This window comes from Neopsephotus bourkii, unplaced genomic scaffold (assembly GCF_033783945.1).
Source record: "Neopsephotus bourkii isolate Nb327-2 ecotype Australia unplaced genomic scaffold, CSIRO-AGI_Nbou_v1 NB_1572, whole genome shotgun sequence".
Lineage (NCBI taxonomy): Eukaryota > Metazoa > Chordata > Aves > Psittaciformes > Psittacidae > Neopsephotus > Neopsephotus bourkii.
The window spans coordinates 8,102,317-8,117,399 of record NW_026902048.1 but is presented as its reverse complement, the minus strand read 5'-3'; the positions used below and the strand labels follow the sequence as shown (position 1 = coordinate 8,117,399).

General features: G+C 41.1%; 1 long non-coding RNA gene across 3 annotated transcripts; it reads left to right on the top strand.

Moving 5' to 3' along the window:
• Positions 1-2,376: 2,376 nt before the first annotated feature.
• LOC133222033 (uncharacterized) lies at positions 2,377-11,735 on the top strand. Of its 3 annotated transcripts, XR_009728159.1 has the most exons (5): positions 2,377-4,420; positions 5,100-5,225; positions 6,804-6,942; positions 7,480-7,578; positions 11,192-11,735. It is a non-coding gene; the product is annotated as an uncharacterized LOC133222033 (long non-coding RNA). The 3 variants fall into 3 exon arrangements; XR_009728157.1 differs by lacking the exon at positions 11,192-11,735 and having other exon boundaries at positions 7,480-8,155; XR_009728158.1 differs by lacking the exons at positions 7,480-7,578; positions 11,192-11,735 and having other exon boundaries at positions 6,804-7,048.
• Positions 11,736-15,083: the final 3,348 nt, after the last annotated feature.

The window sequence follows — 15,083 nt, the reverse complement described above, 5'->3', positions numbered from 1 at the left end:
CAAAGGCTCTCACATTAACACACAGCAGCTTCAGCTTTTTTAAACTTAGCTAACAGTTCAAATCAGATTCCTTTATTCTGATTTATATACATGCCGATCATTCCAGGATGAACTAGTAATTGTTCTGTAGGAAGAGAACGTACATCTAAAATTGTTATTAGATCAATTAATACCATTGGAATGAATAGGCAGGTTTTTGCGTTCAAAGACCTTTCTCTGGGCCTGAACAGGAGTGTCAGAATCCAAGGTTGGCTCAATTCCTCTTAGTTTAATCTAATTATGTTAGTTAGGCCACTTGACAGATAAGGGTACTTAGCATGTGTAGAGCAAAGCTCCCTTCCATATTACAGCAATCATATTCTGCTAGGAAAAACTTATGTTGCAAGGCGAGCTGAACAAGCTTGTACATCAGTTTTCAGAGAGACCTCCTGGGGTCCTTAATTGCTGACACACATTTAGCCATACTGGCAGCATACACAGCATTTAAGCCCAGCCACTTGGAATACAGGATGTGCAGTGTTCAAAAATAAGGTCTGTTAACATCATGATGTGATGTTTGTACATAGGGCTCCACTGAACCTGTGGCTTCATCGGTGGCTGTCTAACTGCTGAGGAGGCTGAGTCTCCCTCAAGAGGCTGAGCTCAGTGCCTGTGATTTTGGGACCTCCTTTGGGACTACTCTGGAATCTGTCTCTGAGCTGGTGCGTGGATGAGATTCCAATGGGGCAAATGGATGGATTACCAGTAAGTCTTGCTGTTCAGCCATCTGGATGTGCTGCCACCAGGCTCATTTCTCAGCCTGATGACCGTAGTGATTTTGGCAATGGTTGTGGCTGCTACCATTCATTCTTTTAACATTTCCATTACCCTGGCCAATTATTTTCGGGGTCCTGGCCTCTTTGAGAGCTATGTGTTTTTATGTTTCAAGATCTCTGAATAGTGATTTGCACAACTGTGTCCCTTTGTGGTTGCTCTTCATTTTCTTGGAGCTGTTTTACATACAGCATATGCCTTTTGAACTAGCTTGTGACAAAGTGACTCAGACATTGCTGCTCTAAATAACCTTCCATTAGACAGTGAGTAAAAAGGAGACAAGCATCAGCTCTCCATTTTGCTGGACAGGGCATGCAAAATAAGCATACAGTCAGACGGGAAAAAATGTGGATTTAGTAGTTTTGTCAGTAGTAGATCCCAGCTGTTCCCTCTGATACAGCACACATAGGGACTCTCCGTACAGGACTGGGTTCAGCTGCATTCTACTCTATGGCTTTGTTGATCTTTAGTATTTTGTCAGCCCCAACAGGCTGAAAGAGGCATCATCTTGCATATTTTAAGCTGAAAGAAAAGTCAGCAAACAAATACTGAGAGAGTCTATACAGACACCCAGAGACAAAGCTAGCATTATAGGATATGCAATCACTTTTTACGCAGCATTGTTAAGTCTTATTGTCTCAGATCCATACACACTGTCCATACACACTGTCTTGCATCTTAGCTCTCTGGGGGAAAAAAGTTCCCAAACGTGCTTGAAATACTAAACTAGTCCCAGGAGGGAGAACCTAAACAAACACTATTCCCCTGCTGAACACACCCAATCCTTCCCTAATCTACATAGACACTGACACCACTTTCTGCCAGCCACTCTTATTGTTAGGAAGTAAGGCTTATACTGCTTGTACAGGTTTTTACCACCTTTGTACACTGACAGCTGTGTGCTGCTGATTCTTACAAGGGTGCTTACACACAGAAAGGGATTCTGTATAAAAACTCTGCTCCACTAGGACTAGGTGGTGACTAGTGGGGACTGGCCATTAGGTCACCAGCGGTGACTTGTGGTGACTGGTGCCATCCATTACACAAGGGGACAAAGAGCAGAGATTTTGGCAGAATGGCTTCTGAATGACACACTTCCTGTTATCAACATATACGTGTGTGTGTACATATTGCAACAGTATAGACCAGGTATCTCTAATTACCACTGCTAATTCACAAAAGTAGGGTTGGCCAGATTAGACTCTTGATACAAGAATTTATAAGAATCAAAGTTGTACATGGTGAAAATCATCAGTTATCACTAGAAATAAAAGCACTTCAGATGCCAGTTCCTTGCATATATGCTTAATAGTTTCAAATCATTGACAGCATGTATCAGCTCCTCCCCATTACACAGCTGCACCGACTCCACAGCCTTTGGATTCAGTTCAAATCTTGTTTTCAGTATGACACAAACTTTTGTCAACACTGTAGTTAAGCAGCAAGAAGAATGTCAGTAACAAGACAGACAAACAGAAATACCTTAGTAAGTAGGTGAAGATCTAAAGCCTTAGAAAGACTGGGTAAGTTTTTAGCACAAACAGGACCATAGCTATAGCCCTGATTTGCTTAAACTGTACCTGAGACAGCCAATTCTAGGAAGAGGTTTTGAGACACAACCCAACTTCTCTTTCCAGGTGGCCCCTGCAGACAGCTTGAATCCAGACTGTCCAAAGTGCCATGTGTCTTCACGACACTATGTTGGCCCTCATCAGAAAGGCTACAGGACGTCTTGTCTTTCTAGCCTCAAACATATGGTCTCATCACAAAGGCAGATGGGACGCAGGGAGGTGATGGGGACAGGTAATGCTTAGAGCCTGCTATCACCACAGGGTAAGGGTCAGGTGCTTGGGGCAAGCTCAGGTTTTATCTGAGTATGCCATTTAGCTCATCAGTCCCAAACCTGATCCTGGGACCTGACTGAGAGTTTAATTCAAAGCAGCGTGAAGTTGTTCTTCAGGCTGGATGCATCTCATTGAGCTTCCCTACACACTGGATCAAGGCAACTCCAAAAAACTGCACATCAGGTATGCAGTTTCACAGCAAATGCAAACACAGACATGAAGTGTCATATCAGTATAGTGCCTTGCATTCACAGCATGCTGGCAGCCTACTTAAATACCAGCATTTTCTTTTCCTAAGCGCATATGTAGTTTATAATGTCCAGCTAACTTCAGGAAGTTCCTTATGCTCTAAGGCTGAAATACTTGTATATACATCACTACCCCAAGGACTAATAGTAAAATAGGAAAATTCATTCCCTGCAGAGAAGACTCCTAGACTCCTCTAGGCTTTAAGGACATATAACTTCCAATTAAAGCTTTACAAAAGGGCTGATGCATGGAACAGCTCAGTACTACCACAATATATGTCTGTCTGGTAAGTTGCCTATGGCACTGCTGTAGCGTTACAAACAGGTACCAGTAAATCCACCTCTGAATGCAGTTCACCTGTCTTGGGAATGAAGTTCATCTTTCACAGCACAACATGGTCTTCTAGAAGAAAGAAAAAAAAACCATTTATCATTCCTATGCCAGGCAGAGTTCAACTTGAAAGAAATCAGATGAAATGTGTATCATTCATCTAAGGAACAAACCCACATTACAGATTTGTCTGAGAGACGTGTGAATGCAACCCAAAAAAAGCTATCCATTTCAGAATGGGAAGCTTGAATTCAGTCCAACCAGAAAATGCATGCTGAGTAGCATCCATTTATTCAGGGGAGTAATGGTTTCTTTCTAAAAGCACGCTGCCTTGTGTTAAACATGGCATATGTACCAACAGAAATCCCCATCTTTGTGAATGCAGGCTATCTGCCAGCTCCACAAATGGATTTTTTCTTTTCGAATAGCTACTGCAGTGGGGCTGTTGCCTGCAGAGCAGGTTTTGTATGTTCAGCCTACTGCAATCACCAGGTCTGAGTGCACAGTAAATGGAATCTACAAGCCTTTCCAAGTCACCTCCTGTGTAAAGCCCTGAACAGACAGTCCCAGAAGTGAAGTAAGGAACAACTTCTCTCCGCCCCTTTGGGCAGCTCACATACATGCTTTTAGCAATACCCAAAACAAGAAAAACACCTAGCTCTACTTCGATGGGATTGACAGAAACAGAAAGGAAATGAGAAGCTGGTTAAGTGGCGAGCCAGCTTCCCATGCAGAGAAACTTCCAACTTTCTTTCCTAATGGCTTTTTTTAAAGCGCTTCATTTTTGCCTGTACTTCACTTGAAAAAAAGAATCTTGGCTCACAAGTTCTCAGTGCCTACACAGATGAAAGCTGTGAGAGGCCTTAAATGACTTCAGCAGGAAACTACTGGGAAGGGGAGTGGTCTGTTTTCTGACAGTCCCATTACACATTTCTAGGAAAAATCTTTTCAAGTTCTGCGTATGAAAATGAAACAGGATTACAGCACTGCCTCTCTCCTGAAGACAATCGCAACAACACTGTTCTTGCTCCCATGCTGGAGCAATGCAAAGTAATTCCCTTCTTTTTCCTCTCTCCTTCTCTCTACCTCAAGATCTTAGACACAGGAATAGCACTTTAGATTGCAGAATTTTTTAGAATTGATGCATTTAAAGTCTGCTCAGATAGGACCCATATCTACTTCAGGTAACCCTGATGAATACTTTGTTCTGCAATTGCATTCATAAACCCTTCTGCCATTACACAAACCTCCCACAAACTGTTTAGTGAGCTCAGGAGTTCTCCACTTAGTAGCGATGACAAAGCACCGGACTACTGCGAAACCCATGACGGAGAAGCTGAGCAATAACAGACGCCAGCCAAAGAGATCACTGGGGTGGAAGGTCATCCTCAACAATATTTCCATTTTCCCCCTCTTGGTAAATTGCTCTGGGAACAATCCTCTTTTCTAGCATAATGTAATCAAGAACTAGAAAGTCACCACCACTTATGCAGAGCTGCAATTCCTGGCCTGACTGGCTGTGTTGGGAATTTTAACTGATGTCTCCACCCAAGCAGCATGTGGAACCAATGTAATGGCTAACACAATTCAGAGCTTAAAATGGAGCGATGTTGCAGTTCCAGCTGGTTTTGTAAGTGAGTACAAGAGATTTTTGGAAGCATTAGAGGAGAATCAGAGGTGAGGAATGGCTCCTAGCCTGATGATGTGCGCTAAGGAGTATGTGAGTGACAATGCAAAAAGCAAGACAAAAGTAAAAGCATCACTAGACAGTGTTACACTGTGAAATGCTCAGGACCAGGACAGCAGTGACTGGTGGGACACATTTTATGGGAAAGAGGTGCATTATTTTTTACCTGTTTTCAGAAAAGGTAGAGCCCTCTGCATATGGAGAGGTGAAGATATGTAACAGCCTACAGGTAGACAATAAAGCTTTCATTCTGATGAAGAAAGGATCACTGTAAGTAGACTTGGCCCAAATGCCCTTAATAGGTACTGTGACTCACAGTGCTCCACAAATCCCTTAATTATCAGAGCTGCATCTCCCTATCCACTAGCTAAATCCAAGCTAATTCTAGGATGTTTTTCTTTCCTAACAACTGATATATATTTTTTAACAAAACAAGTTTCCACCTTATTCCCTAGTCTTAACATGGAGAGACCCAAAACTGTTGGCAAGGCATGAGGATGACAAACATTTACCTTATTATTAAATATATTTCCATGTAGGTCCCTGCTTATAAGCAGAAGTTCTCAGCTAGGTGCTAATTCTGATGTAGTTTTTTAGCAATTTATTTAAGTAGTATTTAGTAGATCTGCTGTCTATCCAGGGCCCCTGTTTAATGATTAACTGTCCTTCAAGCAAACTGTATTCCAAACAGTACTTACTATTTTGTAGAGAAGTGTGTGGGGAAGAAAGGTCAAGTCTTAGGAAGGAGTCCCCTTTGTATGTATGTTTATAGCTGTATACCTCATACCTGCACCTACCACACCTGATCCCTATCTGTCTGAAAGAATCCCTATGGCTGCATCATTTACTGAGATCAAGGCAAAGTTCATTGTTTCTGGGGCTTTCACCCATAAAAAAAAAATTAAAAGGCTGCTTCTAAAAAATTAAAATCCATGTTTCCCTGAAAAGTCACAGATACCCCGATCTCAGGCAATGTAGTTCTTAACTAGCATTAAAACAACCCCCTTACAACATGATCAACCTGTACATCCCAGTTTTGTACCTGCAGGTAGAACCTACCCTGCAAAGCAGATCTAACTAGGATCACTTTTGCTAAGTATGGTCTAAAAGGCTTTAATTCCAAAATAACCTGGTCTGGGAGAGGTAATTCTGTACTCTCTGGAATAGTGATAAAATTAAACAGTTTGAAAATAGTATGCTTCAGGCTTGTAAGAGTCCTCAAACACACTACTACAAATGCAACAGCCTTTAGAATTACTAGGTTGAACTCTCATCAATCTGACTTATGCAAAGCACTAGTTTTTCCCCTTAGAAATAAACATAGTATCATTTCACTCTGTCATTAACAAGGATTATTTGGTTCTGAGGAAGAATTCATATACTGTCAATATGACTGAAGCACATAAACAAGCTGAGCACTTTTCTAAAATGAAACTGTAGGATGTCAATGCACATCAACAGTAAAAGGTATTTTAGAGTGCAATAAGCAGTGGGATAACTTAGTTACACAGCATCTAATGAGCAAAAGGGATATTGATCGGTTTGCAGTCCACTTCTGAAAACCAAAACAGAGGCTTTCCTTTTTCCCTGCTGAAAAAAAACCCTGCTATTTTTTGGTATAAAAATACATTTAAACTGTTATTTTTAGACAGACCGGATAGACATGAACAGAAGCAAAACATGAAGGAAGGCTTTCACACGTCATGTACGTTATCAGGTTTTTCGGCAGCTGAAAATTCTTTAAATACTCTCATTAATTTCCAATTCATAATCTTGAGGAAGAGGGGCTAATTCGACAGAGTTGAAAACGAGATGTCCGTCTTACAGACTTTTCCTGTAGACATGGTCTGAACATTCTTTATGCTTTATTCTCTCAACAGGAATGATTTTCCCTGGACATTAGTGATTCATGCGAACTCCAGATCACATCAGTAAAAAGAAGTCTTACAAGGAAGGACATGCAATACCTCACAGATCACAGCCTTAAGGATCCAGGACCAGTCAGCAACTGCATCTTCTGTAAGTGAAATCAGTCAAACTTACAAAATCACTTCATAGAGGAGCAAATGTCCAACAATAATACAAAATGAATGTAACAACAAAACCAGGTAAAACTATGCCTAAAGAATACTTTGGGAAAAATCTTTGAAAAACTACTTTTTACTTTTTTAATCATCTCTCTATCTGATAAGCTTTAAGAGTCTGTTTTACTCAAGCTTCTGAGCACCAATGTACATTTGCAAAGCGTATTTATCATCCAGGGAAAGTCTTTTTTCAAAGGAAAAGGGAATAATACAGCAAAGTCTTCAAAGATGTGAGTGAATTATATCATCCCTTTACAAGCCCAGCATGTGCTCTCTCTTCTGTAGTGACACAGTACAGAAAACAAGATGTAATTAATGCAATTCCTTTGCCAAATGAGTGGGATCTTATAAGGAATTGGCACATAATTCCAATTCGAGCTTTCTTGTCTTAAACAAAACCAAACGTAATACAGAACATTATAATGTACTAACAGGGGCCTTCAACAGACTTTTTTTTTTCCCCCAATACAAGCAACTGCAAAGTGCTGGGCCTGTAATCAAAAGGATACTCAGTGCCTAGAACAGCAATATTGATGCAGCCTGGCATTTCTGTATACTACAGTACAATCACGTAAGTGCACCAAACATTTGGCCTTTTGTTATCTCATGTACCAAGACAGAGAAGCATGCCTTTTCTACTCTTCTACCCCAATGAACAGATGTGGTTTTAATCACGTACAAAACAAAATGCTCCCCAGTTTCAGACTATGACTTTGAAATTTAGGAGTAAAAGTTTTTTTCAAAGAAAGTGATTTCTAATAATCCTGAAACTGTAGGTAAAAGGAGACGTGCAGGGAATTGGATAAATACACCAGGGTTATCCAGGGTTTTGTTTGTTTGTTTGTCCCCAGTTGGAGAGAAAATGAAGGTAATTTTGATAAAGAAAAAAACTTGTGGCAAGACAAGAAATTTTAAAAGAAGCCGCAGGGTCCAATTTAGAAAAGTTACAGGAAAGTCATCAAAACAGATTTTACAGAGGAGTGTAAATCCAGATGCTACTTCCCTGTTAATTGAGTTGAACTTCAAAACTGCAGATTAATTGAATACATAATGTTAGCAGAACAAAATAGTTAAGAGACAGAAAATGCCACACAAAGCCCAAATGCTACTCCACTGGGAAATGGGCACCTAGAGCTGCTACAAATTTAAGCTCAATACTAACCTATGTCTCACATTATCCAGCTCGCCCACCACCCTCCCTAACTAAAAACCATCTCATAAATACCTGAAGTCATATCACCCTTTCTTCTGAATCTCATTAGAGCCCTTTGATGAACTGTGTGTAAAAGAGTCCAAGGAACATGGATTACAGGCAGCTCTTCAAGACCTGTTTTGAAAGGATGTATGTGATATTGAGGTAGTTGGAACCTGCATACAAAGAGAATAGGTACGTTCCTGATGCAATCTGGACCTCAATTAGCATGAACTGTCTTTATCTGTACGGCCTGTTGAGGATAACATGAACACAGTATAAAGGGAGCTCTGTGCCACATCTGGGTGTCAGTTGCTGCTGTTCAGCCTGGAGAAGAGAAGGCTGCGTGGAGACCTCATAGCAGCCTTCCAGTATCCGAAGCAGGACTATAGGGATGCTGGGGAGGGACTCTTCATTAGGGACTGTAGTGATAGGACAAGGGGTAATGGGTTAAAACTTAAACAGGGGAAGTTTAGATTGGATATAACGAGGAAATTCTTTCCTGTTAGGGTGGTGAGGCACTGGAATGGGTTGCCCAGGGAGGTTGTGAATGCTCCATTCCTGGCAGTGTTCAAGGCCAGGTTGGACGAGGCCTTGGGTGATATCGTTTAGAGCGAGGTGTCCCTGCCCATGGCAGGGGGGTTGGAACTTGATGATCTTAAGGTCCTTTCCAGCCCTAACTATTCTATGATTCTATGTTCAGTATGGTTTGCAGACTCTGAGTCACGCACAAGCCATCAAACATCTGTGGGGATCACGTACCAACAACTCTTTGAGGTGCAGCCAGTTAGGAGCAAGTCGCACCAGGAGCAGAGAGTGGAAGGAAGGAGGTGAAATCTGTGATTCTGATATGAAGGTAAGATGCACGATGCTGGCATCTGGCAGCCAGAAGAGACAAATGAGGGAGAGCTGGGCTTCTGGCTGCTTGTCAGCCAGGGCATAGGCAAGGGTAACAAGAGCTTTTAACTCATATGGAAAGGTCAGGATGGCAAGAACAGAATTATGGCCCATGTTCATAATTCAGCTGTGAATTTTCTAGCTTTAGAGTTACAGTAAAACTCTACCACAACATTCTATAATTAACCCTAGGCATTCAAAGTTCATCACAAATGACCAGGTCCACAAAACATCTAGACATACAGCTCCCACTGAAAATCAATGGGACTTAAGCCCCTAAATACTCTTACAGTTCTGACCAAGTTAATTATTCCCCTGCCCCTTGAAAACCATAAATTGTGCCCACACTGTGAAACAAACCTCCCTTGCTCGTAGCTTTTTTCAGCCCTGTATTTCACTGTAACTCCTCAGGACTATTACATCCTACAGTGCCCCAGCCAGCAGCACATAGCTGTGAAGTTTCAAAGATAGTACTCATGTCTCTGGAGCTTGTACCACTCGCTTCAACAACTGCTCTTCAGTCTGTTCGGATGCTATCAGCTCCATTTACAGGCTGTTGGGACAAACTGCTCTAATACGACAGCCACAAGAGTAGGCAAGATTACAGACTCTGAATGAGCTCATGCCTAAAGTCAGTAGTAAGGAAATTTCATGTGGATAGCTTCACTCACAGATTTTCTTGCAATGCCTAGAACCAATCCCAGTTTCTAAAAAGCAAGTTTTTAATTATGAGCAGACAAACAATGGCTCATTTCAGCATCAAAAAGAATACACCCAGTATTTTTCCATGCTCTGTAATGTAAAAATAGGCCGACCCGTTAGCTTTAAAGCTCTCAAAAATATTAAAACTGAAACACAGGCATTAATTTCCTTTGTTTCTTTTTTTTAAGACAGACCCAGAGACTGAGACATTTCAGGCTAATGGCTACTTTAAGATGATAAAAGGGGATAAAGTTTTTGAACTATGAATCTAACATTGCCAAACATTGATCACATAGTATTTTTTTAAACAGAAAGTAAATTTTTAAACATGACTGCATTTGAAGCATTTAAATAAGAACAGTGTTAACTGCATGCCAATTCAGAACTGCTACAGGGCCTATAATCTGTCACACTGCACGTACAGATCTACCTGACTCTTCTCATGTTTTTCCCCATAGTGTGCACGTTCAGAAAGCAAACGGGCCAAAGTACACCTGAACAGCATGCCTACCAGTTCAACACACTTCCTATATTTAATGTAAACCAGACAGAATAAATAGTGAAAAAAAAAATGACTAGGAATTGACAATTTTTTTCCTCTGTACTTGAAAACCGTAACTCTGGAGGCGAAAATTACTGTCCTGACCATTGGTTATTGATGACAAGATAATTATGATTAGTGGGACACTGACTCCCAGCGTTTCCAAGCACATTTTGCATGAGCTGGAGGAACATTTTGTATACACTGAATATGGCACAGAAGGTCCCTCCGTTCATCAGCACCACAGTGCCCAACGGGCTCTGCTCTTTTAAGAAGCATTCCTAGACCTCAGCAATTTACCTGAGTATCAACCAAACAAAGCCTCACAATTGCTAAAATCCAGATAAAGGCCAATGAGACCTGGCCCAGCTCTGCTGCTGATGCTCCACACACTAACACAGCCCCTGTGAACTCAACCAACTGAATGGGCTGAAAAGTGACACACCCCAAAGATTGGGGAATAAAAGCAGTTTCAAAGCATCCCATGGTGAGGTCACCCTGGTATCTGTATGGGCTTACAGTGCCAATCATATGATTTCTAAACAGAGCAGCATGCTGGTGATGGAGAACCTGATGTCAAATCTTTCCTCCGCACTGCTTCACCTAAATGTTCAGACCAAGGACGTGGGAGACACAGAAGCTACCGCAAAGACTCCCGGTCATCCAAAGGCTGGTTAAGCTAATTCAGGGATACAGCAGCTCGCGGCATCCCAGCATACCAATGAACCACACCCCATGAGTTATTTCCAGCAATACTAACAGCCACTGCAGTCTAAGACCGCCTTGGGGTTTTCGTCTGAAGTTCAGACCCTGCAAGAAACGCTACTGCAAGATTCAAGGCTGTGTTTTCAGGATTCACTGTCCTCAAACTGAAGTTCAAGTTCCTGCTGCCCAAATGAAGCTGGAGAAAAACCACTGAGTTTAAAATAATGGTAGGTAAGTCAAACCCCATCAAACCTCTCCTACTCTGATGCATCTCATACTTGCAGTCATTTCACTTCAAGCTAATTGATTTTAAAACTGAAGTTGAGCAACTTGTTAGTAATCATTTTTCAAGTATTTATTTATTTTGCTGGAGGAGGAAGGGAGGGAAGGAGGGAAAAGTCAAGCTATTTAGCTTTCCAAGTATTTAACACAAAACCCAAAAGTGCTCCATCTGGCAACCAGCAGGACTTCTAAATAATCTAAATAGTATCTACATAAGAACCAGGCTGTCTATGGAGTAAGACAACTCCAACTTTTACAGCCACAAGAAGCCTTTATTAACATAAAAGGAAATTATAAAAAATTAAGTTAGAACAGGAACAAGAGCCTGGTGAGCTGCCAAGAGACCCCAGGAATCTCTGCACTAATCTTGAAATGCTGCTTTTGACTTGGGCGGAATATAGCATCATACACTGTGTGGTTTTAAAAAAACAAAACACTTAGGTTCAAAGGACTCTAGTGCAATAAAACCAGTTCCAGGAAAAGATCCAGATTAATGAAAATCAATATATAACTCCTCGCTTTGCAGCACAAAATGACCCCCTAACATTTTAATATCACTTGGGGAAAACATTAATATTTAATTACACAAACTTCATTGAGTTATGGATGAGGCCCTGCCTGTCCACAGATGTCCATCTTCATTAAGAAAATAGTTCAGATTAATATACCTTCAAACTACTATGTAAAAATTTTGATAATTCATAATTCCCAAGTAAATAAACACCTCTCAGAGGACACAGTATTTAATTTTCCAAGTTATTCACATGAAGGATTTGGCCCTGCACTTCGTACCTATTCTATGTATTTTTTTGCTTGTTTGTGGGTGAACCAAACCTGGTGGTGGTTTGGTGGCCTATGTGAAATACTGTAATGGTCATGATGCCCTTGTCAAGTTGCCACTGGGGTTTACTGTCAGTTTCTTGGAAAAAGTCAAAAGAGTGAAACCAGTGGGCCCCCAAAAAACACAAATATTGTCATGTTAACCTGATCTCTGAGGACAGGGCAGCCTTGAAGCTCTCCATTTTTGCTGTCCCTGGGCTACAGGAAGAGAATTTCTATCTTTATCATTGCCCATCTGGCACCTTTCACACGCAGCAAGAACAAAGAAGTAAAATGTACTGGTCCCTGCCATCTGCTTCTGCTTGTAAAATCTAGAAAGAGCCTAATAGGAAAAAAAATAAAAAATAAAACCCCAAAACATTAAAAGCCAACTCCTTCATTTCCCACCAAAGTGTTGCAGCAGTTTGTACCGCAGCAGGTACACAGTTCTGCCTGTACTTCTAACATATATCAGGGCAACCTGAAGCTTTCTGTTCCCTACAGCAATACAGCCGCTCACTGCTGAGCATCCCCGACGCTCCTATGCCCCTCCTAGCATCTTCTCTCACAAGCATCTTAACAGCCCAGAAAGAAAGGTTTCGTTGTTTGACATTTGCTTTACTGGATCAGACTGTTTCTCTAGAATAGGAAAATTCCTGCGGGTTTAATAGGAGGTACTACCCTACAGATTTTTCTCTGGTTCCACCTCCTTTCCCATCAGCCACATCCCCTCTTGCTGCAAGGCTGCATACACCATGTGTTGGCTAGACCCCTTCTGTCTCTGACAGAAGTTTGGCCAAAAAGAGCAGATTTTCTGCTACTTTGATCATTTCCTGTGGTAAAAAGTGAAGGGAATTATCTGACCCATGGTCTTTTTTTCTTAGCTTTGAAAAATAACATTTGCAAGTTCCCTTCAGTAATGTGTTTGTTTTTCAATTGCATTTTGCTGCTAGTTTACTGGTTGTCTTACAGAACTTATTTTTTTTTTAGAACCAGAAAACACATTGGTCTGATCCTAAACTCAAGAGATTCAACTGCTGTATTAGATCAACAATGACCTTCACTAGGATGAAGCCGCAACCAAAAGGTAATACCAAATTCACAGACAATACAAAAGTGACAACTTCTTCCCTGTTAAAATAATTCTCACACTTAAAAAATAAGTTTAATTCTCTTTTGGTGGGGATTGTGTTATTTTTGGCTACAAATCTGCATTGCACAATGTGTTCAGAAACAGGTTAACCCCTTTATTAAACACAGTTAGAGCAGATCTATGACATATGTGATATAAACATCCTAAAATACTAAAGTTTTCTCAAAATCACCAGAGTTTCAGATCAGAAAACACGTCTCATGCTTGTCTGACCCGATGTTGAAATAGTGACACTACCTGTTGACCTACACGGTATAAGCATTTGAGCAATGACAGCCTCAAGTATGACACTAAGTGATCATCAGTGACCTCGATGTGGCCAGCAACTAATCCATTAAGGTTTTTTTCTGTCCCAGAGAGTACAAAGTGAATGAACATGAATATACCTACTGAAATAATGTCTTACATTGGAATTAATACTCTCTAGAAATACATTCCGAAATAAATTATCACAATGTACATTAAGTCTTTGCAAATGTGGCACTACAGCATTTAAAATATATCTATGATGTTCAGTGGGACCACACTCTCAACCCAGAAAATCCCACAGCGTTCATATGTATATACAGGCTTTTTCCTGTTAATTATTTACTCAGAGTCCACAAAAATAGTTGTATTTGTTTGCATCAAAAGCCTTTTCTTTTCTTGAACTTTGCTGCGCTTATTACACAAATGGCACGGATTTTGACAGATACTCTCTTGAGCTGAGGTCAGGGAACGCAGGGCTCCCTTTGTGCGAGTTCTATTCTGGAAACGAATGATTGAACTTTTTGAAGTGTTAAAATTACTGTTATTTTAAAATGTTACAGTAAGTTTCTTTGGTGAATTTACCACTTGTGTATATTTCTTTTCCATCAGCCTGCTAGCTAAAATCATGGCCTAGCTACCGTTCACATTTGATTTTATAAAACTGAACACCCCCCGCCCCCAAACCCCACACTCCTCAAAAGCAAAGGGAGATCCCAAACAGTTTGCTTTCCTTCAGTGTCAAAAAAAAAAAGGGCAAAGATACATACTTAGTTAGTATGTATGCATGTAGTTCATTTTAAAACATAATTAGAAAGGGGGGAAGAATCTGCAGTATCCCTGTTAAGACAAAAACTGCACTAAAGCACTTAAAACAAAATTTTACCACAACAGAAATCGGCGCTACCACCATTAAGAATATATTGTCTTTCACAAGCAGAGGTAATAAGGAGGCTGCATTGTTACCCATACAGCCTCAATAATATATAAATGAATCAAAAGGAATCTAATTAGTTCAGCAGCACCAAAAATTAAGTAGAAACATCCAAAAAGCCAGTGGGACGTTACTTTTTTTGTCTCTGTCAGACACGCTGCAGAGCTGTCCTTCAGAATCCTCTGGTTTATATCTGGAAGCAGGCCTCCGATGTAGGTCATGGTAACTTAAAAAGACCTAGAGCTGAAGGATGCCGCCCTAGCACCGGTCCCCTCCCCAAACAGCACTGCCCTGCAGCCTCCTCAGCACCATCTCCGCACATCCCACACAAAGCTCTGCACCATCCAGGATCTATGCAAAGGAAGGGTGGGGCCAGTTCCGCATCTCCTGTCTGCAGCCACAGAAGATAGTACATCCTGAAAGCATTACATTCGCTGCAGTCCCCTTTTCCTCCTTCCCCTCAGTGCAACTGCGGAAAAGAAGGACGGGTAGATTGGGACGGTATCTCGGCTCCCACGGGGACATGCGACAAGGGAGGGAGATACAAAGGGTAGTTGAGCGGACAACCGCAAGCACTGCAGAGGCACAGGACCTCCCTGTAGATG